A 27453-nucleotide genomic window follows, 5' to 3' on the forward strand; every position below is an offset into this window, starting at 1 on the left:
TTCACTTGGACGGATCCATGCCGGCTGCCTGAGGAGACTTGGACCTGGGAATTGGGTGCCATCCAATCAATTAGATTCACCCGCAGCAGCATGTGTCTCCCCACATGCTGGGGCGAATCAAGACAGCCTGATGAGGAACCCCATTCCACTCAGGTCCATAATCAAGGGCAAGAGTCTGTCTGCTTGAAGCGCGTGTTGCAAATTGCGATGCACTGAGCAAGTAATGATGCAATTATGAAATGTCAAACGTACACACAATGGAGAACAGGCAATAACGCAGCAGTTAAGTGAGCGGTGCAGCATGTGCGGAGTATATGGAGATTTGAGTACATTAGTCTGCACCTGCATGAAGCTGTGTGCATGAATAAAGCTCATCTGTGCACAGGAATACACACACAGTCTCCTCTAGAGGTGTTCAAGATAGGCCAGGGACAGATAATAACATCCATCTGCTGAATGTCACACAGCCCACACACACCTACACACTCAACTTGCTTTCTAACCATGTGCACCACATACAGTATAGGAGCTAGTCCCCACACACACGCACACCCCTACACACACACACGCACGCACACGCACGCACGCACGCACGCACGCACGCACGAACACGCACACGCACACGCACACGCACACACACACACACACTCCCTCTCTTACTTGCTCTTTCTCCCTTTCCATTTAGAAGACATAATCCATGATGTGCAGCTCATTTGTGGCCTAATCCTGAGGCAAGTCTGGTTCAGAGCACTACTTATGGAAGGCCTAATTGTTTGTCAGCTGCCCGGATGTCAAATCAGACATGTGGGGTCTCAGCCAGGATTTTCTTCCCTACCTTTCATGTTTGCTCAGGCTTTTTTTTTTTCCTTCCCCCAAAGTCTGCAAAATTGGATTGGTACGCTTTCTCTTCAGAAGAGTCCTGGATGCCTTACCTCAGTGATAGGCCCATGCACACTGTGCAAACTGCTGGCACCTCCAGCACTACGGATTGGTGGGGATGCAGTTGGTATCACTCTCCTGTCAACTTTGCATGTTACGGTTTGGATTTGAAAAGGGTTTTTTTTATCAGGAACAGATGGTGCCACTTTTTAAAGCACATCTAATCGGTCAATATTAGTCTAGCAGCAGGATGAATGCAGACCCCACTCCCTCCCCAAACTTTCATAGTGGTACTACTGTAAAAGCGCAAGTCCTGTGCTGCTTATTCACACCTCCCAGTCCTCTCTACTGTCTGCTACACCACAAAGTCTGTGTGACATCAATTTCGTCATCTGTACCAACCAACTGGGGTCCACCAGGACTCTCCACAGATGTCCTTCTGCAGTCAGGATTATTGTGACCGTGCTGACTGTGCAAGTTGACAGATACAATAACATCACTGTTCAAAGGGTGAAGGTGCACACGGTAGATACAGAGAACTACGAATCAAATGTTGAACAAATGCTGAAGAAAAAGATCAACAACGGTTTTTTTAATGGAACTAAAATTGGGAGATTTGCAAGATTTGGAGATTTCTTCTTTTATACATTTCTTTCCCTCTCAGTTTCAGTTGATTTAATTTTGCAGAGGCCTTAGATTTCAGGGAGTTAAGGTGTAAATTTTCTCACACCATTTTTCGGTTTCTTTTTTTTTTTGGACCAGCATAATGTGTAAATGTTGTGCTAAAAGTGTGCAGAAACAAATATTAATAGTGTGCAGAAACAAATATTAATAGTCATCTACAGCCATTCATAGTTTTTTTTCTGAAGCAGTGATGACTGAAAATGCAACATAGCTGAGAAGGATCACCTCACCATAACAAATAATGTAAGATGGTTAACAGGCAAATACTATTTCTGTGATGTTTGCTAACACCTGTAGTAGCAGTAGTGAAAAAGTGAACAATTCCAGTTCAATGCTTGATTAAACTGATATTTCATTACTTTTAGGGATTCTGTTCCACTTTTGTTCAGCTCTGGTTCACAACGTAAAGTACATATTTTAATCAAACCTGCACTTGGTAAGAAACCTAATCTCTTACCTACTTATGCAATCTTTTTATTTTCTTTGTGAAAATATATCATTTGTCTGTTAAGTGTGAAATAATCAGGGTCAGTTTCATATACAGTCATATAAAAAAGTTTGGGCACCCCTATTAATCTTAATTATTTTATTTCTAAATATTTGGGTGTTTGCAACAGCTACTTCAGTTTGATATATCAAATAACTGATGGACACAGTAATATTTCAGTATTGAAATTAGGTTTATTGGACTAACAGAAAATCTGCAATATACATTAAAACAAAATTTGACAGGCGCAAAAATTTGTGTCCCCTCATCATTTTATTGATTTGAATACCCTTAACTACTTTTCACTGACTTACTAAAACGCAAATTTGGTTTGGTAACCTCACTAAGCTTTGAACTTCATAGCCAGGTGTAGCCAATCATGAGAAAAGGTATTTAAGGTGGCCTATTGCAAGATGTTCTCCTATTTGAATCTCCTCTGAAGAGTGGCATCATGGGCACCTCAAAACAACTCTCAAATGATCTGAAAACAAAGATTGTTCATCATAGTTGTTTAGAGGAAAGGTACAAAAAGTTATCTGAGATTTCAGCTGTCAGTTTCCACTGTGAGGAACATAGTAAGGAAATGGAAGACCACAGGGACAGTTCTTGTTAAGCCCAGAAGTGGCAGGCCAAGACAAATATCAGAGAGGCAGAAAAGAAGAATGGTGAGAACAGTCAAGGACAACCCACAGACCACCTCCAAAGACCTGCAGCATCATCTTGCTGCAGATGGTGTCACTATTCATCGTTCAACGATTCAGCGCATTTTGCACAAGGAAAAGCTGTATGGGAGAGTGATGCAAAAGAAGCCGTTTCTGCAAGCATGCCACAAACAGAGCCGTTTGAGGTATGCAAAAGCACATTTGGACGAGCCAGCTTCATTTTGGAATAAGGTCCTGTGGATTGATGAAACAAAGATTGAGTAGTTTGGTCATAAAAAAGGTGTTATGCCTGGCAGCAAAAAAAACACAGCCTTCCAAGAAAAACACTTGCTACCCACTGTAAAATTTGGTGGAGGTTCCATCATACTTTGGGGCTGTGTGGCCAATGCCGGCACTGGGAGTCTTGTTAAAGTTGAGGGTCGCATGGATTTCACTCAATATCAACAGATTCTTGAGAATAATGTTCAAGAATCTGTTACGAAGTTGAAGTTACGCCGGGGATGGATATTTCAGCAAGACAATGATCCAAAACACCGCTCCAAATCTACTCAGGCATTCATCCAGAGGAACAATTACAATGTTCTGGAATGGCCATCCCAGTCCCCGGACCTGAATATCATTGAACATCTGTGGGATGACTTGAAGTGGGCTGTCCATGCTCGGCGACCATCAAACTTAACTGAACTGGAATTGTTTTGCAAAGAGGAATGGTCAAAAATACCTTAATCCGGGATCCAGGAACTTATTAAAAGCTACAGGAAGCGACTAGAGGCTGTTATTTTTGCAAAAGGAGGATCTACTAAATATTAATGTCACTTTTTTGTTGAGGTGCCCATATTTTTGCACCTGTCAAATTTTGTGTTAATATGTACTGCAGATTTTCCGTTAGTCCAATAAACCTCATTTCAATACTGAAATATTACTGTGTATATCAGTTATTAGATATATCAAACTGAAATAGCTGTTGCAAACATCCAAATATTTAGAAATAAAAATAATTAAGATTAATAGGGGTGCCCAAACTTTTTCCTATGACTGTAGCTTCCCTGCTTTACCTGATCTAAGGTGATCTACTGTACATGTCAAGAAAACCATAAAATGTCTTTTTGCTCCACAAATTGTTCAAAGAATCTTTAGTCAGCCAAGAATAATTAATTTCAGTTTTATTATATCTTAAATATAAATGATTCAGCGTTAGAGTTCACCAAAGAAAGTAATACAGAAAAATGATTTGCAGATACATGTTTTATGAGTTGATTCACTGTGGGATCCTTTATGGCAATTTAAAAGGTTAACAGTAAACTGTGTGCAGGTTAAGGTTGTACTATTTGAAGTAGAGATGAAATACAGAATCCAGCTGTGGATTCTGTATTTCCACAGTGGAGAAGTAGTAGTTATAGAATGCATAAGCTCAGTATTTGTTTTTGTGACACTCTGAAAGGTGGTAATCAATATTAAATGCCTTCTCTTCTAACTCTTATGGTCAATGTAATAAATAATATAAAATATGCTGACATTATGACAAACTACAGGCTTGGCTACCAGTGCAATAGCAGGCCAAGGTTTTGAAAAGCTTACAATTTAAAACGTATTACAATTCTCAGTCAAGTCTTTGCTTTTAAGCATACAAGATGCTGAGGAAACTGCCACAATGACTGGAATTTTCAGTTTTTACCTGCTTGATGGCCCCACTCCCACCTGTTGCTGAACACTAGCATTTAACGGGCTACATTTTTTTTTACACTAAGAGTAAAAACACTTCCCAGCTGCTTGGCTGTTTTCTATTTTTCACTCAACAGTTAACCCTGTGTGACCTAAATTTCATCCTCTGCATCTACCCTCTAGGGTCCGCCAGCGGTCTCTGCCGAATTTTACAAGCGGCCCAGATTTTGGTGATTGCGCTAACTGTACACACCAACAGCGAACATAACACTCCAGGTCAGAGGGAAGCACCAAGAAGTCAGCAGAATGGGAATGTCCACATTTGATGCACAATTCTAGTAGCTGATGTTAAAAGCTCACAGAGATTGAGGGAGACATCACACAATGCATGAAGAAATAAAAAAAAGGTAGGAAAACGTGGGTTAATCTTAATGGAGATCTTTGTCACACATTTCTGTATTCATATTTCTATATGAATACAAGAATGTGTTTGTTCACCAGTTCCAAGAAGCTTGAGTTCACGGAGGCAGAAGATAAATGTTTAGTGGAACTCCAAAAGCTTCACATAAACGCTGCTTTAAAACTAAAGTTGACAAGCCTCAAGGTGGTTATATTTCTTTTGGGTTTTATTTACATGTCCAGTGATGAATGTGGTGGGTCTGGTTGCCTTATTGTATTGGTTTGCTTTGGGGTAGTCAACCTGTTTCTAAACTTATGGGCTCCAACAGCACATGCAATTTCATGTTTCAAAACCTTGATAATTCTACTATGGTCATTATGAATTTATCACACACATGGGTACAAAACTCAACACATTCTGAAACAAGCACACAGGTGTCCAACCAATTATATTATTTACATGCACACACACACACACACACGCACACACACACACACACACGCACACGCACACACATGCTCACTTTCAGCTTTCACTCCTGGATATAATGTTAATGGTTGCAGTTTGCCTCATGGGGTGAATCCCTCTAACTCTCGATCAATGAGGAGGAACCAACTCCGGGTTTAACTGATTCAGACACAGTAATGCACAAACATCACATCTGCTTGAAGAAAATAGCCCAGCAGGAAGAGTGGGTGTGCATTTTTTATTTTTTTTATTCTTTTGAAGGCCTGGGCTTCATTCAACAAAGCTGTATCCAAGCAGGCACTGGGACACACAAGTATGTAATTAACTTGAGAATGTTGCAAAGGTAGAACTGTTGCCTGCATGTGTGCGTGCGCGTGTGTGTCAGCAGCACCTCCTGTTTTTTTTGTTTTTTTTTTGTTTAGTAATGCATACTTCACAAAGATTCACTGAAAGTGCTTTTGCTTCAAAACACATCAGAAGGAGCATCATTGACAAAACACTATCGATTTCTCCCACTACATACAGACATCATGTATTCATTCCAACCTGAGGCTCAACTCCCTTTTATTACAATCCAATCAATTGAAAATGTCCTGTGGGTTCATATGTTTCAGACTTGGTGTGGAAGCCTGGCTGCAGTGTGGCATCACACCAGGAGCGGTGAGAGGCTGAAATCCTAGCATCCCTTCATCACTCTGACAAAGAAAAAGCATGTTTGAGACACACGCAGCTCGCCAATAGAGATTTTTTTTAATTTTATTTTATTTTTTAATGTTATTTCTAAAAGCTTTTTCCTTCACGGATCAGGAAAAGGCTGCGGAGAGGACGGAACATGACGCTATTCCAATCTTAACACACAATTCTGATCCAATTCGAGGCATTTCATTAATGAATCAGTTTTAAACATGCTGTCCAGAGCCGACATTTAAAATGCCCAAATAACCAATGATTTCTTACTAATTTCCACACATACACACACACGCACACACACATACACACACACACACACACACACACACAAGCACGCACTGAGGCTGTTTTGTCTTACCTCCTGCTCAGAAGTGTCTCGAGACCAGCGGGAGTTAAATTCAGCCCTCGCAGAAAAAAACGACAAATTGATCCTCCATGGAAATAACGTGGTCGGGAAAATTTCGGTCACAATTGCAAGGTCGTTCATACAGGTGAAAGTGAGTCTGTGCTGGCCGGTGGCGAGGAGGCTCCAACACATGCGGCTCATATCGCTGCTCTGCCTCCTCTCCTCCACTCCCTATACGAAAAATAAATAAATAAAAAAATAAATAAGAAGAATTCACAGGCACTCACTCGCTCACTCACGCATTCTCTCACACGCACGCACGCACGCGACACCCACGTTGTTCGCAGCACTGAATCGCGTTTAAAGCATATCCTCGCGCCTGCTGTAGCTACGAGGCTCGCCTCTCGCCCCTCTGTTTACGCTCCCAAATCCAACACGCGTCTTTCTGAAGCCGGGCTCGCAGAGGGATCTTGCAGAGATGATTTATTATGCGCATCAAGTCGGCTCTCCGCTGCGAAGAAGAGGGAGGAGTAAAAGGAGGAGGAGGGGGTGCAGGAGGAGGAGGAGGAGAAGTGGCAACCAGCAGCAGCGATTGGGATGTGGGAAGGTGCGGGGATGGGGAGGCGGACGCACCTGGAGGGAGAAGTGCGCCCCTCTGCGTCAGACCACCATTACTGCTGCGCATCTGTGGGCAGCCGCGGATCGTGGACTATTTTCGCCAGTGCCGCAGGCTGTTCCCATATTTAAGCAAACTATGGGTGAGCCAGAGGGATTTTAAGGAAAGAAGGAAAGGTGGGGCTAAATCCGTTTAGTTTTCATTTATTTTGACCAACATTGTGCATAATTATAAACTAGAAGGAAAATTGAGCAAGGAAAAATTATTCTTTGTACCCTCAATCAATACTTTGTTCAGTCACATTCTGCTTTGATTACACTTAGAGTTTTACATATCCAAAGACAATTAAGATCTGCTATAGTCCAACTGGATGCACATCATCTGTGAAGAGGAATGTTGGAGGCTTGCAGCCCGTGCAGATTGTTACTTGAATGGTTCCCCCGGTGTGCACCTGTTTGGGTTTTTGTACTGAAGGTATTCTAATCTAGCAGAACCTTCTAAGGCCTTCATAACAAACCATCTCCAAACCAAATCGCCTCATTTATCAATAGACCTGTAAGATCGGCCATGTTGTTCATTGTCACATTTTCTCCCCCTCTCTCTTCATGCTTTTGTGCTTCAAACATCCACAGAAATGCATTTCGGTTGACCCTCGCCTGACGCGGCTCTTTAGCTGTCACAGGTTAATTTAGTTTCATTAAAGCCGTCAAACAGCTATGTCTGCACATATGAAGGCAATTTTCGATTGCCTTCATATTTGTGCTTGAAGTGACCATTCTAACCCATCACCGTGTTTCAGTGTGCTAAAGGTTTACAGTCATGTCAGGTTTTATCACCCACATAGAGCTTAATGTTGTCCTCACTCAACCAGTTCAAGTCCACAGTTGTGTCTTGGTGGGTTTGCAGGTGTGCTGTCCTTTTCCCATTTTCAGATAATGGTCTGTGAGATTTTAAAGTCGTAAAATTTTGTTTTATAACCTAACCACTCCGGTTTAGTTGTAGTTGTCTCCACAAATTTCTTCATGATCCACCTGCCACGTTCCTTGGTCTTCATGTTGCTACTTGCCCTCTAATTTTCTCCAACAAACCTTTGAGTCCTTCACAGAACAGCTGGTTTTACATCCATATTTGGTTCAATTGCAAAATTGGACCTTATTCACTTGTAATTCTTTCTTTAAATTTGAGATCTATGAATCATTTTCTTTTGAGCTAATCATGCACTATTTTGTCTGGCACATATAATCACATCAAAGCACATTGACGTTTGTGACAAAACGTGAAAAGGTCCACGGGTATGAATAGTTTTTCAAAGTGCTATCTTCAAGACAACCATGAGCAAAATTCATAATTCCAGGGCTCCCGTTTTTGGATCAGCAGTGCCTCAGTGGCTTCAAAGGACGAAATATCTTCAGCACAATTTTTTTTCACTTGCATTAGATAAAATAAATAAATAAATCTCATTCTTTGATTAAAACGTAAAAACGTATAGGCCTGCGTTGCGGCAGAAGACGTAAGAGGTCAAATGCTCTAAAAAGACTTCCAATCACTGGGGGCTCTTTGAAAGCTAATGAGATCTACAGGAATCACTTTCATTTTGAGTCAGAGCAGCAGCAGGAGCCCATGGTGCAAAGAATTGGCAGCAGACAAACATAATTTCTTTGCTCTCAAGTTCAATTAATAAGAATTATCACCTAATTACTATTTTTATGCCAGTTAACATCAAATTGTTTAACAGCCCCTGTAAGCCTGTTTCTCAAACAGCCTCTTATGATGAACTGTGGGGTTTTACGAACCATCGCATTTCACAGATTTCTGTCTGTGCGGCTTAATTTGATCTTTTTTTATAGCAAATTTAAAAGGTAGTCAGCAGACGCCAGCTTCCTTTTCTTATTCGACTGTGGCTCAGCAGGAAAAGTGCTCTTCTTGCCGTTTGGAAAGTTGAGGGTGTGCTTCCAACCTCCTCTCTCTCCCGTCTCGGAAAAGCACCCTAAAGTTGCCTGCTGACCTTTGTACCAGTGTTTGTATTTGTGCGTATTGGTTGTGCAGCTGGGTTAGAGAGGCTCTACCATAAAAGTGCTTTACATGGTCAGCAGATTGAGAAAGCAGCGTTCAGTTCATTTACCACTTAGGGGCTTTACTTTCAGAAGAAATCATACCCCTTCAACGTTTTTACCTTTCCCCCCATTATAGCAACAAATTCCAGTGTATTTTGGTAGGGATTTCGTGTGATAAATAATGATGAAAAAAATGTAAATGTAGGACAGACTCTTTTATTCAGCTCTTTATAATCTGATATGTAATAAATAAGACTGTTCTCAAAAGGCTCAGAGGTTTGAGAATATTGGTGGCCAAAGAGCATCGTAAAGACCAAGGAACACAGCAGGCAGGTCAGAGATTAAGTTTATTAAGTAAAGGTTAAATGTTATAGAACCAAAGCTTTGAAGGCCTCATGGTGCACTGCTCAATTCAATCCCTGATCCAGAAACCAGGTACAAAAAAAACCTTCCAAATCAAATACACTGTCATCCTCCTAAACTGACAGGCTGGGAATCAAGAGAATTATTTAGAGAGGCGGCCAAGAGATTCATGGTAACTCTGGAGGAGTTGAAGACATTTGAAGCTAATAACACTTTGACAAAACTCACGAATATTTATGCACTAATGGCAAGAACAGAGTTGTTAAAACAATTAAAAAATATGCCAGAACATGAGAAGTTCCATCTTTAGATTGCTGCAAGCCATTGGGAAATCAGATGTGGAATTTCTTTTCAGAAAACCTGTTAGATAATGTAAAAGATGAGACTGGGGCAGAGATTCACCTTCCTGTCGAAAAATAGTTTAGAGGTATAATGGAGTGAAATTAGCAACATCTGACTAAAAATCATTTGACATAATGCATGATAAGAAAACGATTGTTAAAATATTATAAATGATGTCCATTGTGAATTTGACTTTAATCAGATGTGAAGAGCGTTTTTTTTTTGTTTTTTTTTCTCCAAACGTTATGAGAAAGTGTAAAATCCTAACAGGCTCGTTATATTGTTTCAGCGACAAAGGTTTCACTCAGCTTACAAGCACGTCTTATTTGGAAGGAGACATTCAAGCTTTACGCCAGTTAAGAAAATGACAGTTTGCAGAAAAGTCGAACATTTTGAGAAACTGTTTTGAAGCTGGGAGATAGACGATCCGGTACGTACCCACCAATTAAACACAAATCTTCGGTACATGCAGCAGCTCACTATTCTTGTTGTCACTGTAAGTCATGCAGGAACAGCTTTTTACACTTTGCTTTTTGTGCAGATTTAGCACAGGAGATAAGAAAGTGTTAATTAGTGAGCTCTGAAGATGGCAGTTGAGTTTTTGTGCTAAACCAAGCCAAAAGCCTGCTGGCAGTATTTTCATAAAACAGTGTGATTTTTTATAATTTTTTTTAATTTCAGCTGTCCTTTTTCCACTTTCTTTTCTAAAACATATGTGATATTTCACTGTATAAATTTGGTGTGATATCTATATGCAAAAAGCATTCGGTTTCAAGGATCTGTCGTTCATGTCTTTATTAGCAATTTCTTTAGGAACATTTCTATGGAGACTGTCCCAACCATTTCCAAATATTAAAATTTATTTGACTTTGGTGATTATTTCGGGGCTTATGCCTGTCTGAACACAGTACTTAAATTTCTTGATTGTGCTTAGAAATCACTTGTATTTGCAGAGCAAAAAAAAAAAAAGGTAGTTCTTGTCCAGATTCACAAATCTAAAAAGCATGTGTGCCTGAAATATTGTGTTTTCCTTTACTGAATTGAAGTTTTCAACACTTTTCATCCTAATGAACATTGGTAACTATTCTGAGTTTTTCATGTGATATTGCAGATCTTTTTATTGGCAATGAGAATAGAGTAAGAATAGTAAAGCAAAGTTCAACTTTATAATGAAGTACTGCACAATAACAGTGTCCACCCCAAACAGAAAATGAAAGAAAAACTTTAAAATGCTTTAAAAAATTTTTGCACAAAACATAAAACTTAAAATAAGTTAAATAAGTGGAATAAATATCTAAAAGAGAAATAAAAGAGCAGTAAGAAAACAAATGGAAAATAAAAAAGAGCAATTATAAATTGGGTAAAGAAAGAAAACTGCACTTGAGATTGATTTGCAGTTGTTTAAAGACAGGAGGAAGACATGAAAAACTTTATATAGATGATTCTGTGCTGATTCTGATGTTGAGAATTGACAATTTTTTTCTCATTTATGTTTTACAAAAACAAAAATGAAAAGCAAATGAAACACAAAATTGGTTAGAAATGTGCACAAATCCTATTACAGGGATAACATTCCCAATCAGAGCTACTGACAAGACAAAATAGCTTCTTTCCAGACATTTAGCCATATTATCTCTGGAAGAGCACACGAGTGGTTAATAATAAAACTGGCTGAATGAGTTATTTTGCATGATGGCTCACCGCAGTGATTTATTGCATGAACACCCCGTAATGTTATTAGTTCCACCTGTGCGTCTTCTGTCACTTGATTGAACGTGTTAATATGAAGTGCTGATTAATGTATCTCAATGCAAATACAGAGCAAAACCTCACAGAAGCAGCGCGGGTAGAACGTGGGAGTTTATCTAAACATCACATTTAACGTTCCACGCTTTGTCAGTCTTTGTGCAAAACCTGAGTCTGGTCTCTTCAAAAATCATTTCATCAAAAAGTTAAATCATTTTTTCTTTTTTTTTTCCTTTTTTAACCACAGAATAAATAATTTTTAGACATCTATATATGATAAACATCATTATGAAAGATTTAAGGGCTGATTTTTTCTGCCTGTCACTATTATGCTTTGCAACATTCTTACATAGATATCCTAGTCAAAGTTAAAACAAATAAAGTCTTATTAAAAACCTGTTATTACTGGATACACCTTTCACTATTTTCTTTCTCTTTTTTTTCTATCAGTAATGTATTTGCTAGGAGTTTGATTTTGCACTGTACAGGAGCATAAAACTGGATGGATATGTGCAAGCTTTGGTAAATGGCAAGAGTGGCTGCCATTAACAATATGTGGGGTTGACGAGAGCCATTATGCGTTAAGTATGCATGCAGCCAAAAACACAATGCGGATGATCTGCAAGAGGTTCAGAATGTAGAGCTGCAAAGTAGGGAGTTAAATACACTCAAAAATCGTGATTGTTCCATCAACTTTGGGTGAATTTTTTTAAAATTTATTTTATTTTTTATATTTTTGCTTGCATGTTTGGAGAGTTTGCACAACAGAACCTGTTTTCCACTGTACTAGTCACTAAGAAAAAAAAGATTCTTGTTGTCAGGGGAAATGAGAACTTGTATACAACTGGTAAAAAGGTAATACGAGGAATATGCTTTGGTACCTCAGCATATGGGATTGTTGAGGCGTAACATGTGAACCTTGTGAGCATCAAGAATGTGGGTTTTTTGGGGATTACTGAGAAAATATCCAGGCACTGCCAGGGAAAACTGGCCCAGAGCAACACACATTTGTATTTCCCTGAAGGGGTCACAAGTGAAAAGGAAAAGTTTGCTGATGAAAGTTTTTTGACTCTGAGAATTCTTTTTGTTGTATATTGAAGATAGTTTTTGTGTGTGTGTGTTCATTGCTTATCCCTTCATTTATTATTATTGTAATACCTAAGCCTTTTCAGTTATAAACAATAATAGAGACAAAGCTATTTGGTTATTGCAACATCATCTTCACCTGGTCTTTCCCAAATTCATAGTAATCTCAGTGTATCTAAACCTTTAAATTTATCAAATTAATACATAATCCTTTAAAACTCTTCTTGCGCATCTGGAGTTTAGTAAATATGAATTATTTTGGTAAGTCTGATCTGAAAAAATGGGTTTTTAATATGATTTAATGTCAGATATTAATATTAATGTAAGTAAATATTGGACTTCAACCGTGTGGCCACCTTGAATTTAGAATCCTACCCACTCTGTTAAAACTCCCTTGACATTTCCAAACTAATCATGGGGAGAACCACCCTGCCGGCACCTCCCCCACCTCACCTCCACAAAGTGGGGAAGTCTGGGGGGTGGAGAGGGGGGTGTTGGGTGGTTGCCCATGTCACTCATATCAGAAACTGCCTCTGGGTGTGACCCCTGCTTCGCGTTACGAAGACTTCAGAGAAAAATCATGACAAAAGCCAAATTAAACAAATTGAGCAGTCACAAGTGAAGAAGTGCTTAAAGCAGATTTTTCTTTTCCCCCACATTTGATAACCACATACTGAGTGCTTCAGTTCAAAGTAGAACCACATATTTTTTGAGACTATCAACAGTTTTTGCTTTCTCTTGCAATTCTCTTCTACCTTTTCAAGTCCCACTTGCTTGCTCTTTCAGATAAACTATCCTCTTATCGCTCCATCTGTCTCTCTTTTCCAGCTTGTTTCTTTTAGCTCTTAGTTTCCCCACCCCCTAAAAATACAAGCAATGAATCTGTCTTCATGCTGCTCTTCCTGCCAAATACACATATAGAGACATATAGAGACATATATGTGTATCACTGTGGATATTGACTATGGGTCAATATCCACAGTGAAGCTTAACTTTATTAGCAGCAGTACTGCCTCTATCAAAGAGAAAATACATTAAACTTACATTGATCATCATCCCTGATTCAAGTCCAGGTTTCCCCAACATGGACACAACATCGTTAATAATGTTCTTTACAGCGGCCGGTTTGACATTTCCTTTAATTATGCCTGTAATTTATTCATGCTCTTCATCCTAGATGCTTGTTGTGAAAAGATTCTTTGAGGAATATATTATCCTGCTTCTCCCGAGGCCCATGGATTACCCGTCTTAATAGCAAACCCCTAAAGGTATTACTTCCTTCACCGTGTGTGTGATTGAGTCTCTGTGTACGTTCTTGCGCCCTTGTGGCATTCGTGCGTACGGCGGCAATAGACATTGTGCTTCTAATTCTTCAGTTAAGCTGCAAAAGTCATTAGGTCTTATTTCTCAAACCTTCTGATTGCTCACTTTCAAATTCCCTCGTTTTATTCCTGCCTGGGTTAATTCGGAAAGCAGAAAGAAAAGAGCAAACGGTTGCAAGATGTGCACTTATTGCACAACGCGACGACCCCCTTGTTTAACCTAGTTTTGTGGAGGAAAACATCACCACCTAATTTGCTCCCTCACTCTGTGGGTTGGTTAATAGGCAGTGAAGCACAGCTATTTCTCTCCCCCCCAGCATAAAGGAGGCTATCTCAAACGTGCACTCTTCAGCTGGGATTTAAGATGTTAATTATAGTATGGGGCTTTTTTTTGCAGAGACCGTTGCTCAAACCTCAAGTGCGCACCTGACAGAAATCCTTCAAGGTTGCAGCTGAAGAAGTCTGAGGGTACGCTCTTCTAAGAGAAAACACAAAAAGAGGAACAGATTAAACGTAACTTATATATTAAAAGCCGAATATGGCATTTGTTTGTGTCATGGCAGCCATGCTCCCCATGCAGAAAATACATCATCTTCATCCTCACCTTCACTTTCTTAGCTTATAGTTTCCGTTCTCACCTATTGCATTGTTGTTGTTTCTTGCACTAAAATTAAAATGTATCACCGAGGCTCTCCTGGGAGTTAAATATCTTTTTCACTTCAGTATTAGCTAACACATTAAGCTTTCTTTTGTGTTTTTTTTTTCAAAGGGAACTATGTGGTTCACTAACTTATTTCCTCAACATTTCCCCAGCATACATTTTTTATTGCAGTCTGAAATTTCACAGGTGTGGTGTGGGACATCAACGGCGCACCTTCCACCTTTGCTGATTACGAGGCCAGAGCTAGGGATGCGAAAGTAAAATATCTACTTTAATATAAATCCTGTTTTTGGTCAATAGGAAATTCGCTTGGCTGCAGAAGATGCTCGCAAATAAAACCAGTTTGTGAGGTTTGACCTGGGGTGAAATCCAGTACTTTCAGAAGGGAGAAATCCATCAATCTGTTTGTGTAGAGCGCTGAAACACATATGGCAGTATTTCACTTCCCTGGGAAAAAAAACACCTAAACAGTAGCAATGTCTTTTGCAATTGGAAGCCAGTTTTCAGTGTTTACCAGAGGATGTGGATAGTGTGTTTCTACTGATGCCGGATTTGAAATATTTTCTAAATACCAAATTACAGCAATTACAACTGTTCTGGAATGACATGTTTAAATTTCTATCTTGGTTTTAATAAGTCTCACAATTGTTTTCAGTACATTTATTCATAAAATCCTAAGTGAGAGGCTGTAAAAGCAGATAAGAGTGCCTGGTTCAGCAGACACTCTCATCTGGTACTTGGCCATTTGACAGTAGACTGTGTTGGAAAGCTGTTTGTTCACTATTATTACTTTATGTTATCTACTAAAAATTACTTCAGAATAAATGTGACATGTATGGATGGTTGAAGTGGAGCTTGTACATGGCAGTACTTACGGTGTGTGGAGAAGCCAAGTTTATAAGTTCATTTCCTGTTGTGAGAGGGGGCTGTTTGCAAAGGTAAGGAACACATTGTTCAAGGGGGGTTTTTGCAGACCTGAGATTTCGCCCACCCTACATTTGTGTTACATTGATAGGAAGTGATTATCAGCAGGATTTTCTTTTTGTTTCTCCAGAGTGTTCTGTAACATTGCATTTTCTCCTCGCTGGCAAGTGTAATTAAATATAGAACAGAGGCTCTCTCGCCCTTGTGATTTCTGTCTTGGTGATTCTTTTTATTGAACAAATTTCTCTAACAGATCTAAGATTAAATTTTGAGTTCTTCAAGATTTGATTCCTTCTAGTTGTAGAGCAGAGACCAAGAAATATGGTGTAAGCCTGTTTAGAATTTGAAACATATTCTTGAATTTGTCTATAGATTTAGTGTCTTATTTTCTGTTAGCATTTGGGGGTTTGCTTTGATAATCTTGTGTAGGAGCATTGGGTATTTGTTCCTCATTCTGAGGCATCTGCCAATGACCTAAAAATAAAAGAAGAAAAAATGAAAATACATCTTTTGTCAACCGTACTCTGGGTTTGTGTAAACTCGGAGGCGTTTCAGAGAAAATGTGGTTGTTTTTCCATCAGTATTATTGATGCTCTGCTTGTGACCAGTTTAGCATTATTCCATTGTGTGAATAGTATCTGTGGAGATGCATCATGTGGAGCGTTATGTAATTTCACAGCGTCATTAATACACATGTAATTGTAATCAGGGAAACAGCTGAAACAAAAAAAAGGTCGCTTCAAACAAGTGTCATTTCTAAGAGGTAAATAGATTTACATAAGCATTATTACAGTGCACTTTACAGTAAATGGTGCTTTCACTCCACATTTTTATTCCATGTCTACTTGTACACAAACGTGATGTTTTCTTCACACAGTTGCACAATTTAGAAGTATCAAACCATTATCCTTCTAACCTGCTAGACCATCAATGTTGTCATACATAAATTTAGTAGGTCCTAAGCTTTTTTTTTTTTTTTTACAGTTAATTATGTTCCACAAACCTAAATTAATTTTATAGAGGTCTTATGTGACAGACTAACACAAATCAAAATGTGATTGTGACACAGAAATCACACAAAGTTTGCAAAACTCTTTACAAAATAAAATGAGGACATTCGTGATCTTGATGTGACCCAATGTGACCAGGAGTTTGACACCCCTGGCCTATATAAATAAAGAAGGGTTTGGTTTAAAATAAAAATAAAGACATGCATTTGCATCCAACCACCTTCATTCGGATACCTGTAAAGAAAATCTAGTGCAACAACCCATCTGCAGAAGTCACCGAATAAAACAAAATAAAGAAACAAAACTCAATCAATGTGAGATTTGATCTTGATGTTGTTATAGAGAACTTAAAGCATGTTGAAGTCAGGGAACAACATCCCAAGCTCTGAAAATCTCATGCAGCACTGTTCAGGCATCAATCAACTTATAATGGAAAGAGCATCCCACATCCGCAAACCCAGGCAAAATATAACCACAGATCCTTAACGGGCATTTAAAAATTAATGCCCGAATTAATAGGAAGATGGATGAAAAATAAATACAGGAGAATCCTGGGAAAGAAATTAGAACTATAGTCCTGTTGGAAAAAAGCTTAAACTTACAGTCAAAACTGCAATGGAGTGGTTTAGACCAAAGCATCTTCATGTCTTATACTGACCCTGTCAAATCCACAACTACATGTAATTGATCTTGAAAGACTATCTATCTAATCTGACTAAACTTCAGTTTTTCTTTGCAAAGAACAAAGGCATACAGTGTAAGTTGGAGGAGACATGCCCCCAAGAACTTGTAGCTTAGATTTCTATTTTAAAAAAATAAAATAAAGAAAACTATGCATTTTCTTTCATCTGCTTTTCAATCTTACACAACTCTTTTTGCTCTAGCCATTATATAAAATCTAGGTAACATATGTTCACCTCTGGGGAAAGAAAGGTTTAGCAATACATTGGATATTTCAGTTTTCTGTACTGAAGTATAGCAGTACACATCTGAAAAATATACATTTTAGAGTAAGATACAAAGTGAAAGTCAAATAAAGTAGCTCAGAGTGAACAGGAGGTCTCTAAAGCAGAACATTACCCCTGCAGTAATTTGGGGTTTTATGCGAATTACTCAAGGACCCTTTAGTAGTTTTTGTGATCTGTAACAACAGACACTGTGCAGTTCATGCCTTACACTTCAACTCAACAGATTATCTTATTCTAATTCCTCCCAGAAGCTTATTAGAAGTCGCTATTTCTGCCTCTGGGCCATCCCTTGAGTTCTTGACATCATCATCTTGTGATGGCTTTATGACGCTGGGAAGAGGTCCCTAAATCCTAAACTCACAGTGCAGAAAGAATTAGAGCTAAAGCTGGTAGTTTTGCACTTTAGGGCAGGGAACATTGGAAAAGTGGCAGGTGGCTGCAGATATTACCGACAACGTCCTCATGCCAAATCGAAGCAGACATTTCTTGCACAGTTGATTTGGACATAAAATCTGCCAATGGCAACATATAAGCCGATAAATGAATCAAAATCGCAATAATGCTTTCGTTTCTTGGAGGAAATGCAAGATTGTAAGTCCACTAAAGGGTGGAAAGAGAAGATTAGCAAATACATTTAAGCTGCTTGGAAATGTGTTACATTTTCTGACAGGAGGTTAGTCCAGTTCTTATTCAGTGACATCTTTTTCTTTGACCATATGAATAAGTTGTACATATTTAAGTAGGAAAAGTCTTCACACCCTTGGGGACAATGTGGCATGTTTATACTTTCGTACACACGTTGTGTGGCAGTTCTATTTGTTTAAGCAGTTATGAATATTTAAAAGAGTGAAACTGTTGCAAGAGGCTCTGGGTACAAAAGTACTCTCAGCAGAATATTCATTACCCATAAATATTTTAGTTCTCATTTCGCCTTTTCCCATTGACTCATCTTATGTGTTGCCTTAGTGCCTTCTCGTAGGGGGGTGGGGGGGATTCACGCTCAGTGCAAAACATCTTGAGACAAGTTTGTCTATAATGCTGTATGGCTAAAACCAAATGTAACACAATGTAACAGAGTGTCGTTCACACTACGTTCTAATCTGCCTAACTGTGTCTTCTCTCATGTAATAAGTCAAAAGAACAACAGAATCAGCCTGCTTCTCACGAAAAACCATCAAACTGGAGTTTATTTCCTTAGCAAAAATTTCACTGAATCTGCAATGTTTAATAACATCCATTCATCCAACCAACCAACACTCTGCAGCTTATTAAGGGGGAATCCAATGGTGTTTCAAAGCCAAAAGAGAGATCCTCAAATTAACGCACTTACTGATTCTGACTGCACCCCAATGACCACATGCCTGAAACTTGCCCATTTGGATTTTGCAGATCTAAAGCTGCTAGCACAGTGTTTCCTATTTTGCCATGTATTGTTAGTACATTGAAAATCATGTGTTATTTGGTCCTAAATATATAGAAATGACAATTTTTTGTTTTTGTTTTGAACATACAGCTCTGGAAAAAGAGACCACTTAAAATGATCAGTTTTTCAGATTTTACTTTTCATAGGTATATGTTTGAGTAAAATGAACATTGTTCTTTTTTTTCTATGAACTACTGACATGTCTCTGAAACTCCAAGCAAAAATGTTGTATTTATTTGCAGAAAATTAGAAATGGTCAAAATCACATAAATGTTGCCATGCTTTCAGACCTCAACTAATGCAAAGAAAACAAGTCCATATTCATTTAGAAACAACAATAGTAATATTTTAACCCAGGAAGAGTTCAGAAATCAATATTTGGTGGCATAACCATGAGGTTTTCAATCAGATTCAGTGAAGTGGTCTCTTAATTTTTTCCCCCATTGTTGTACATAAAATCAAAAATTCAACACTGGGATCCACCTCACTTTCTCTTCAAGCTTTCAGCATCCTGAGGTAAGTGAAGTATCTGCATAGTTTAGGGTGAAATTAAGTAATATTATTGTTGTGTAATTGTTTAACAGTTTGCCTTAAGTTTCTTGAGGTCAGCCAGGTCCGAACTTGATGTTGGGTGCTTAGTGTTCGGGTGCTTCATAATCTAATTTTATGAAAGAAAAATGAAATAACTTTATAACTTCACCTTGTGTCACCTCAAGTGACTACTTTGCCTCCTTCATGACAAACAAAGGGAGCTGGAAGTTGTGTTTGCGTTCACTGTGAGAGCAATGCAGGCTTAAACTAAGTGAATGGAAGCGTAATGGAACAAACAATGGGGGATGTTATACCCCGACAGGCATACCAATACCATGGCTTTTAGGAGTAGGTTCATGGATGTAGAGCCAATATCTGTGCAAATACTTCTGCTTTCACACTCTGCTCCTAGTTCAATAAAAACATCCATCTCATGTGATTGGGTTTCAGGTATGCATTGGTCCAGGGAGCAGATCAATTTAGAGATTTTCAATACACTTTTCATAATGAATGCTTTTATTTGTCAATAAATGCACTTAACATGCATTACAAGGCAACAAGGCTACTAGCCGGAGTGTAAAACAAAAATTACCTCTGTTATTTTCTTAAGATGTAGTTTGGTTCCAATTAGACACAAACTCTGAGTTGTAACATAAAAGCGAGGCTAAAAAACAAATCTCTTCAGCAAGTTCAAGTAAATTGGAAGGATGCAATTAACCTCAAACAGCTGGTAACAAGCAACTACTCTGCAGTTTCTGAGTGTTTACTTGAGCAATTTTAGGTGACAAACGACGCAGAAGAAAAGGGGAAAAAAGGAAAAGTTTCACCACCATAAACACAAAAAACACATCGCTTCCACCAGGCTCCGAGATTTTTACGGCGAGTCATTAGCTGGTTAAGGATGGACACATCTGTTGCTAAATGCCTTCAATGTCAGACTTATGAATTATTCAGAAAACTAGATTAACATAAAGGATCAATTAATGGTCAACATGCTGACATGTACATAAAAAATGCATATCGATGCAATGAATGTTCTTATAAGGATAAATATGGTCATCTGCAAAAATACAAGTTCTTTAGAATAGGACATTTGTTTTCATGTATTCTTTTTATTTGTGCTAAAGTACCATATTAATTCTGTTGAGTCCCATTTTTGGTTTGTACCACTATCCTAAACTACTAAATTACTTGATGTCCAATTTAATTGTATTAGAGCCCATGTTTTTAGAGCATGGTTTGTTGGAGAGGTTTTACGTAGTTAGTATTTCACCCAGAGTAAACAAATTATTTTCGTTTTGTTTATATACAGATTTATTTCCTTCTGTGGATTATAGCTAATCTGAGAGCTATTATTCAAAAACTTAAAACCCAGGAATTTCACAAAAATATCATAGCTGTTTTAATAAACAAAAATAAAACTCCCACCCAACAATCCCAGAAAAAACAAAAAACGTTCTAAAAAACATATTTAAACTTATAACAGTAAGGATTTGGGACATAAACTTGATCAAACAATGTCTTTTCCGTCCATTTAATTTTCTAGAAAGGGCAAGAGTTCATCCATTTACCTTAATGTAGGAGAGACCATTTCCTGATGGTTGAAGTCTAAACGTATTTACACTGAAGAGCTTTGGTTGGTTCGCTTTATTCCGACTCGCCTGAATAAAACATTAACTTTGAAACTGAATGACTATCTGAAGGAAAGGAAAGGCAAAGTAAAAAGTAATAAAATGGTGTTCACTTGAATCGCTTTAATATTTTTGTCATTTGCACAGCATTTCATAACGAGAGTTGCTGTGCGGGCAAATTCTTAACCTGTCCCGTTTTGCTGTACTTGCATCACAGAGAAAGGTCATTGTTACAGATCGCAGCCAACCATGAATCCCAGTGTAAATAACCACAGAACTCTACAGAGACAACAATCTAATCCAAATATGACAGCCGTTCAAAGGGGTTTGCATGATGTGATGTGACAGTTTGAGATTGGAGTTACTTTAACATGGCAGAGGTCTGGTTTTGCATGGCTTCACAATGTTTATGAAATACATAAAAAAATAAATAAATAACCAACATGGTAAATCACTTTTTTAAAACATTAAAGTAATACATATTCCAGCTGTTGATTATGAGATTCTGACATTCTTATTTATTATTTTAATTTTGTCCCATGAACAAATGAGGGAATGCACTAATAGTCAGGATTTTAAAGAAAAACCAGCCAGATATTTCCTTTATCCCTGCCAAATATCTACAAACTTGTTTCTAACAGTTAAAGATTTGAGATCAAATTAAAGTACTGTTAAAAGTTGTGAGTTAAAATGCATTTTAGCCAAGGGATATTTAGGCAGGTGTATCTTAAACTCCAAACCAAAATGCTTAAGAATGTCCTACAAAGTCTTTTTACAGTGTATTTACAAGTATCCTGCAAATAGATTAACCAAATCTGTATTTCAAGAAGAGACGCCAGTAAATGTAACTGTAAATTTGAGGATTTGGATATGTAACAAATAATACAGTATAAGGCCGTGAAAAGATATTTGCTCCCAAACAGGCTCCTTTCTTTATTATTTTGTGTTTGCTACATTTAATTGTTCCACATGTTAGAACTAATTTTTGTATGAAGCAGAGATGAGCTGATTAAATAGAATTTTTGTTTTTCTTTCTTAAATAATGGTTTCATTATTTAAGTAAAGGTCAAAAACAACAAGAGCATCAAAAATGGTGTCCAGTTTCTTTCTTTTAAGTTTTCTACAGGAGATCAAAAGTCATGGTGCTATCAATTACAGCAAGAAGCAGAAGCAGCGGATCATCACCATCACCATGTCTGACGATTGGTATGATGTTCTGTTTCTGAAATGCTGTCGGCTTTATGCCTGATGTAACTGGAGGCACATCCCTTATAACACTCCACTGTCTGTCTTGTCATATTTTCCCTAAAAAGGTTTGGGGATCATCATGCTTGTTAAATGTGAGATGAATCTTTGTGTCCTTTTGGGTCAACAGTGGTTTTGGCCTTCAAATTCTCCCAGGGATGGCATTTTTTACTCAGTTTCCATTTCTTATTTTTTGAATTACGAACATCGAACTCAACGGAGACCTGCAGTGCTTCAGACGTTGTTTCAGGTTCTTTTGTGACCTTTTGGATGAGTCATCAACGTTCTCTTTGAATAATTTAGGAAGACCAGCCACTCCTGGGAAGTTTCCCTAATGCTCCATGTTTTTTTTGGGTTTTTTTTTTCATTTATGGATAGCAGCTCTTACTGTGGTTTGCTGCAGGCCCAAAGCTTAAAAAGTGACTTTGTAACTGTTTCTGGACAGACAGATGGCACTGACTTTCTTTGAACTTGATCTCTGTTCTTAAACTTCTGCAGATAGGGACATGACGTTTAGTCTACTTCATACTGTTAATGCATATTTGAATTACAATTAATGTGCATTTACTATTCATATAAGAATAGGTTTATATAGATAGCTTTTTTCCCTTAATAAATGTAATCAGCATTTTCTGTTCACTCTGGTAATATTTGCTTAATATCAGAATTTATTTGATGACCTGAAACCGTCAAGGTTGACAAAATAAAGAAGAAACTCTAGGGGTAGGGGTGCACAATGATTTTATAGTTCTGCATAGTGACAATGATGTTGGCATCAGCTCTTAATTGACAACAGTTCATTTTTTTTTCTTCCACTGATTGTAACTTATTTTAATTAAATCCGGATTTGCATATGTCTCAGACAGTCGGGTTGCTGTCCGAGCCACATGCCGTGATGTCGGCCAGCTCTATTTGAAACTGTACACACATTTTCCCTCCTTGTTTGTTCGTATCGATCCGTCTGTCGCACACATCAAACCAAGCCACCCACACACAGCAAGCACACACACACACACACACACACACACGCATACACACACACGCACACCCCCGCACACGCACACACACACACACACTTGCACATATTTATTTTCCTTTGTTTCAGGGTGAAGTAATACTTACTTTTTCTTCCCCTTCCTGACATGATCACACTTGCCTAAATCCAGAAACCTTTCTCAGCACCAACCCGACATACAGTACCTACACGAAGAGAGGAGCGGCTCGGTGTCAATAAAACGGCACAGTGAGATTGAGCAACAAGCAGAGATCAACAAACTGAAGCTCAAAAGCATCTCTTCATCACATATTCCCATTTATATTAAAGTAATTTAGCACTTCTCTTTCAGTTTTCCCATGTGACTGCCATCATCTTGTGAGGGGCCTGTTATAGTGTTAAGTGTCGATGATGTAACTCCCAGTATTCTACTGCAACACTGATATTACACGCGTTCTCACACACCCCTGGGTCTTGAGTCAATAACTGAAGGCAGCTGGCTGTGATTGCACTTATCAGTTCAAATTCAATCCCCGTCCATCTCCATTTAGCACACATTGCACAGGGATTATCCTGCTGAAACTTCACGAGATAAACCGTCGCCTCAACCATAAAAAAAAAAAAAAAAAAAAAGATGTTGCATGAAGCTTGATGGCCCCAATGCAGTCAATAAGAAAGTAATTGAACGCAGTGTAATTATTTTTATTTTTTTTTTATATTGGAACATGTTCTTTATTCTCTAAAGCTTTCATCTTCAGGAGTGTTGCCCTGAACTGCATCATCTCCTTTTTTGTTTTTTTTTATCCACCATAACTTTGTCTGTGGCTGGCTTTTGTCAGTCAGCATGACAGTTTAATAGTTGAGTGAATCAGATGCTTTACCTGAAAACACGGCAGAGAGACTCCAAGCCGAATTGGACAGATAAGAAAAAAAGACCTTGGAAATCTCCTGGCTAGTATAAAGAAATTCAAGTAAACACCAAAGTATCAATCACAGCACATGTCCCTGTTGCAAGTCTCTCAATGTCTTAATGAAGCAGCAGATACAGCAGTTGTGAAGTGGAAAGAAAAAACTGTTTCATGTGATACCTCTAAATAAAATCCAGTGAAGTCACTTATCTTCATATTTCAGCTACTGTAATTGGAAAATAATTCATCTGTGAATAATTAAATGTAGCTGTTGTGTAAAGGCCTCAGAAAATGGTTTAAAAGAGCAAAGGAAACGACATTACTAAAAAAACGTAGCAGATAGGAGATAGGTCAGTGATAAATTTGTAGAGAAGTTTAAAATAGGGTTAGTTTACAAAATAATGTTCAATCCAGCATCTGAGAGTGGAAAGAGTGTCGCACAACTGCAAACCTGCCGAGCCATGACATTCCACCTGAAGGTGTGCATTAATCAAAGACCCCATTCATACCCTGACCATGGTGACACAGGGTGGTGGCAGCGTCATGCAAAGAGTTTGCTTTTCTTAAAAGGAAGCAACACCTTAAGTATCAGAAATGATGACAAGAGGGGTGGAGCTAAATACAAAGCAATCCTGAAAGAAAACCCATTAGAGGCTTCAAATAACTTGAGACTGGGGCAGAGGTTCACCTTTCAGCAGGACGACTCTCCTGAGCATACAGACAGAAAGGTTTAGATCGACTCATCCTCATATGTTATAGCCCTGTCAAAGTGGACTCCTAAATCCAAGTGAATAGCCTTTTTAGTTTCCAGATGTGTAAAGCTGGTAAACACACACATAATGTGTTAAAGTAATTGCAATGAAAGGTGGTTCTATGACATATTGACAACTTAGGGACTGAATACAAAAGCATCCCTCAGTAGTTTTTTTTTAGATTTTGATGCACTTTTAGCTATATGTAAATTATAGGTTATTTTAAATTATAGGGCACACTTTAGTTACACTTGCTGTGACAGAATGTCACAACAATTGTTCTTATTTTTTTATGCATCACACTTTGTAATCAATACGAGTAAATACTACTTTATGAAATATCCATATGTGGATGACTGTAAAATATACTTGTACACTCTATTAATGAAAGGGATCTCTGGGATCTGTTAATATGAACAAAAAATAACATGTTCATCATAGATAGGTTAACAAACAGGGAAAACATAAACATGCATTAGATGCTTAGCAGAACATTTAATGCATGTTTCTATCTGATTCTATGTTCTCTTCAGTAGAGAACATAGATAGAATCAGAATCAGAAGACCCGAATTACCTTAGAATAAACAATATGTCTAAGTAGAGTTGCTACATCCCTTATTATAGATGAAAAATAAACCCTGATTGTTTTTCTTTTAAATCTTCAGCGTCTCCTCAAGTAATTTAGTGGAAATGTTATCTCTGTTCTGTGACGCTGCATCCCTAGGGGGCACAATAATCTCACATATCACTAGGTGGCATTGTTACACCTCAGGAGGAAGGACTGCCAATAAAATATACATACATTACCATAGCAACAGCATTCTCTCCTCTTCTTTTCATCTGTTGTACAGTTGGCACATAAAAAGTAGGGGTAAAAACTGCTGAAGATAAATAGAGAGATTTCATGTTAGGCCAGAAGTCTTTTTTCTCACTGTAATTGGTCTTGTGCAGAAGAGCATATGTGGTCAGAAATGGACAAATCGTACCTAAAATCAGTGAGACGCCAGACAGAAAGCAAAACTCAGGGTCAAGATAAGAGGAACATAATGAGGTGGTTGCCTCATAATGGGTCTCTTATCTTGAGAATCTGTGAACTCCTACAGTGATTTGTTCCTCCTACAATAAGAAGGTTACATCAATCTCCAGGATTCTGCATTCATTGCTGTTTGTAACAATTGGATTGAATCCTCACTGTAGTGATCTGCGGTCCCAGCTGGATTTATAGGCGCCTGTACAATGCAACAGACAATTGCATGCTTTAGTTTTTATTTTGGAGAAAGTGAGTGAAATGTTAGGTAAATGTCTAATCAGGAAAGAAGGACAAAAATAGAGAACCACACAATATAAAATAGATAAAATGGCTATTACGTACTGTCAGTGGCACAGTGGTGAGCATCCTGATTTGATTTTTTGCGTGGGTTCACTATGTATTTCGACTTCCTCCCACAGTCCAATAACACGGCTGTTGGGTTAATTTCTCTCTCTATAGGTGAGAGAGGGCGTATGTGCATGTTTGTCTGTCTTGTGCTTTTCCGTGTTGGCCTGTATTGTACAGGCCCCCTTCTCAATAACCACTTGGAAATAGGCACCAGCCCACCAGTGATCCCATAAGGATAAGTGGGCATAGCCAATAAATGGACAGTTTAGTTACCCTTGAAACCAGGAAATGTCTGTAAATGAACACAATTTTAAATGTCAACATAAAATGTGAGGGTACGGGGTGCTGCAGTGGCACAGAAGTAACACGCCGGTACGGAGGCTTTAGTCCTTGATGTGGCTGTCGCAGGTTCAAGTCCCAGCCTCATCACCTTTGCTGCATGTCCTCCACCTCTCTCACTACCCACTTTCCTGTCTGACCACTCTCAAATAAAGGCCACTAAAATCTTTTAAATAATTAGGATATCATTCAAACTCTTTCTATGGATTTTTTTTGTGTGTGTTCTCTGATTACAGTTATGATTCAATATTCTGTATATTAATGCTAAGTTTTCATTATGTGCTGCATTTAGTGCACAGTACCTTGAAAAAGTAACCATCATGCTTAAATTTCACATTATAGCCACAAGCATAGTTGACTGGGATTTTATGACCAACACAGTGGTACTGAACTAATTGCAAAGTGGAAATACAAGAAAAGTTTCAAAGCTTTTTTGATTTTTTCACAAACACAATTCAAGGAAGCGTGCATTTATTCAGCTTTCTTTACTCTGATCGTCCTTCATAAAATCTAGTGCAACTAATTTTCCCCCTGGAAGTCACTCAGCTTTTAAATAGAGTCCACCTGCATCCAACTCAACTTCAGTATAAATCCAGCTATTTTGTGGAGGAATCGGAGGACTTAGTCTTCCCATGATGCTAATATTCTCTAACACAGCAGATTGGTCAGGCTTATGAAATAATATCCAAAGCTTTGAACACCAGAGCACTGTTCAAACAATCATCTGAAATTGAAGAATGGCACAACTGCAGCCTACCAAGCCTCAACCTTTAGTCAACAGTGACGGGCTGCGGAAGGAGAGCATTACTCGGAGAAGCGACCAAGAGGAAAACGATCACTTCTGAAGAACTGCGGAGATCCACTGCCCAGGTGGGAGAATC

The 27453-nt window shown here is 38.4% G+C and overlaps 1 protein-coding gene across 2 annotated transcripts in view; it reads right to left on the minus strand.

Moving 5' to 3' along the window:
* The window catches only part of cntn3a.2 (contactin 3a, tandem duplicate 2), a 65124-nt gene extending 58226 nt beyond the window's left edge, over positions 1-6898 (minus strand). For both annotated transcript variants that reach the window (XM_008413432.2, XM_008413431.2), the window contains exons 1-2: positions 6615-6898; positions 6291-6509 (exon numbers count right to left, since the gene is read on the minus strand). The gene's annotated coding sequence lies outside the window, so the exon portion shown is untranslated. The remainder of the gene's footprint in view (positions 1-6290; positions 6510-6614) is intronic.
* Positions 6899-27453: the final 20555 nt, after the last annotated feature.

Source organism: Poecilia reticulata, linkage group LG7, assembly GCF_000633615.1.
Source record: "Poecilia reticulata strain Guanapo linkage group LG7, Guppy_female_1.0+MT, whole genome shotgun sequence".
NCBI classification, from domain to species: domain Eukaryota; kingdom Metazoa; phylum Chordata; class Actinopteri; order Cyprinodontiformes; family Poeciliidae; genus Poecilia; species Poecilia reticulata.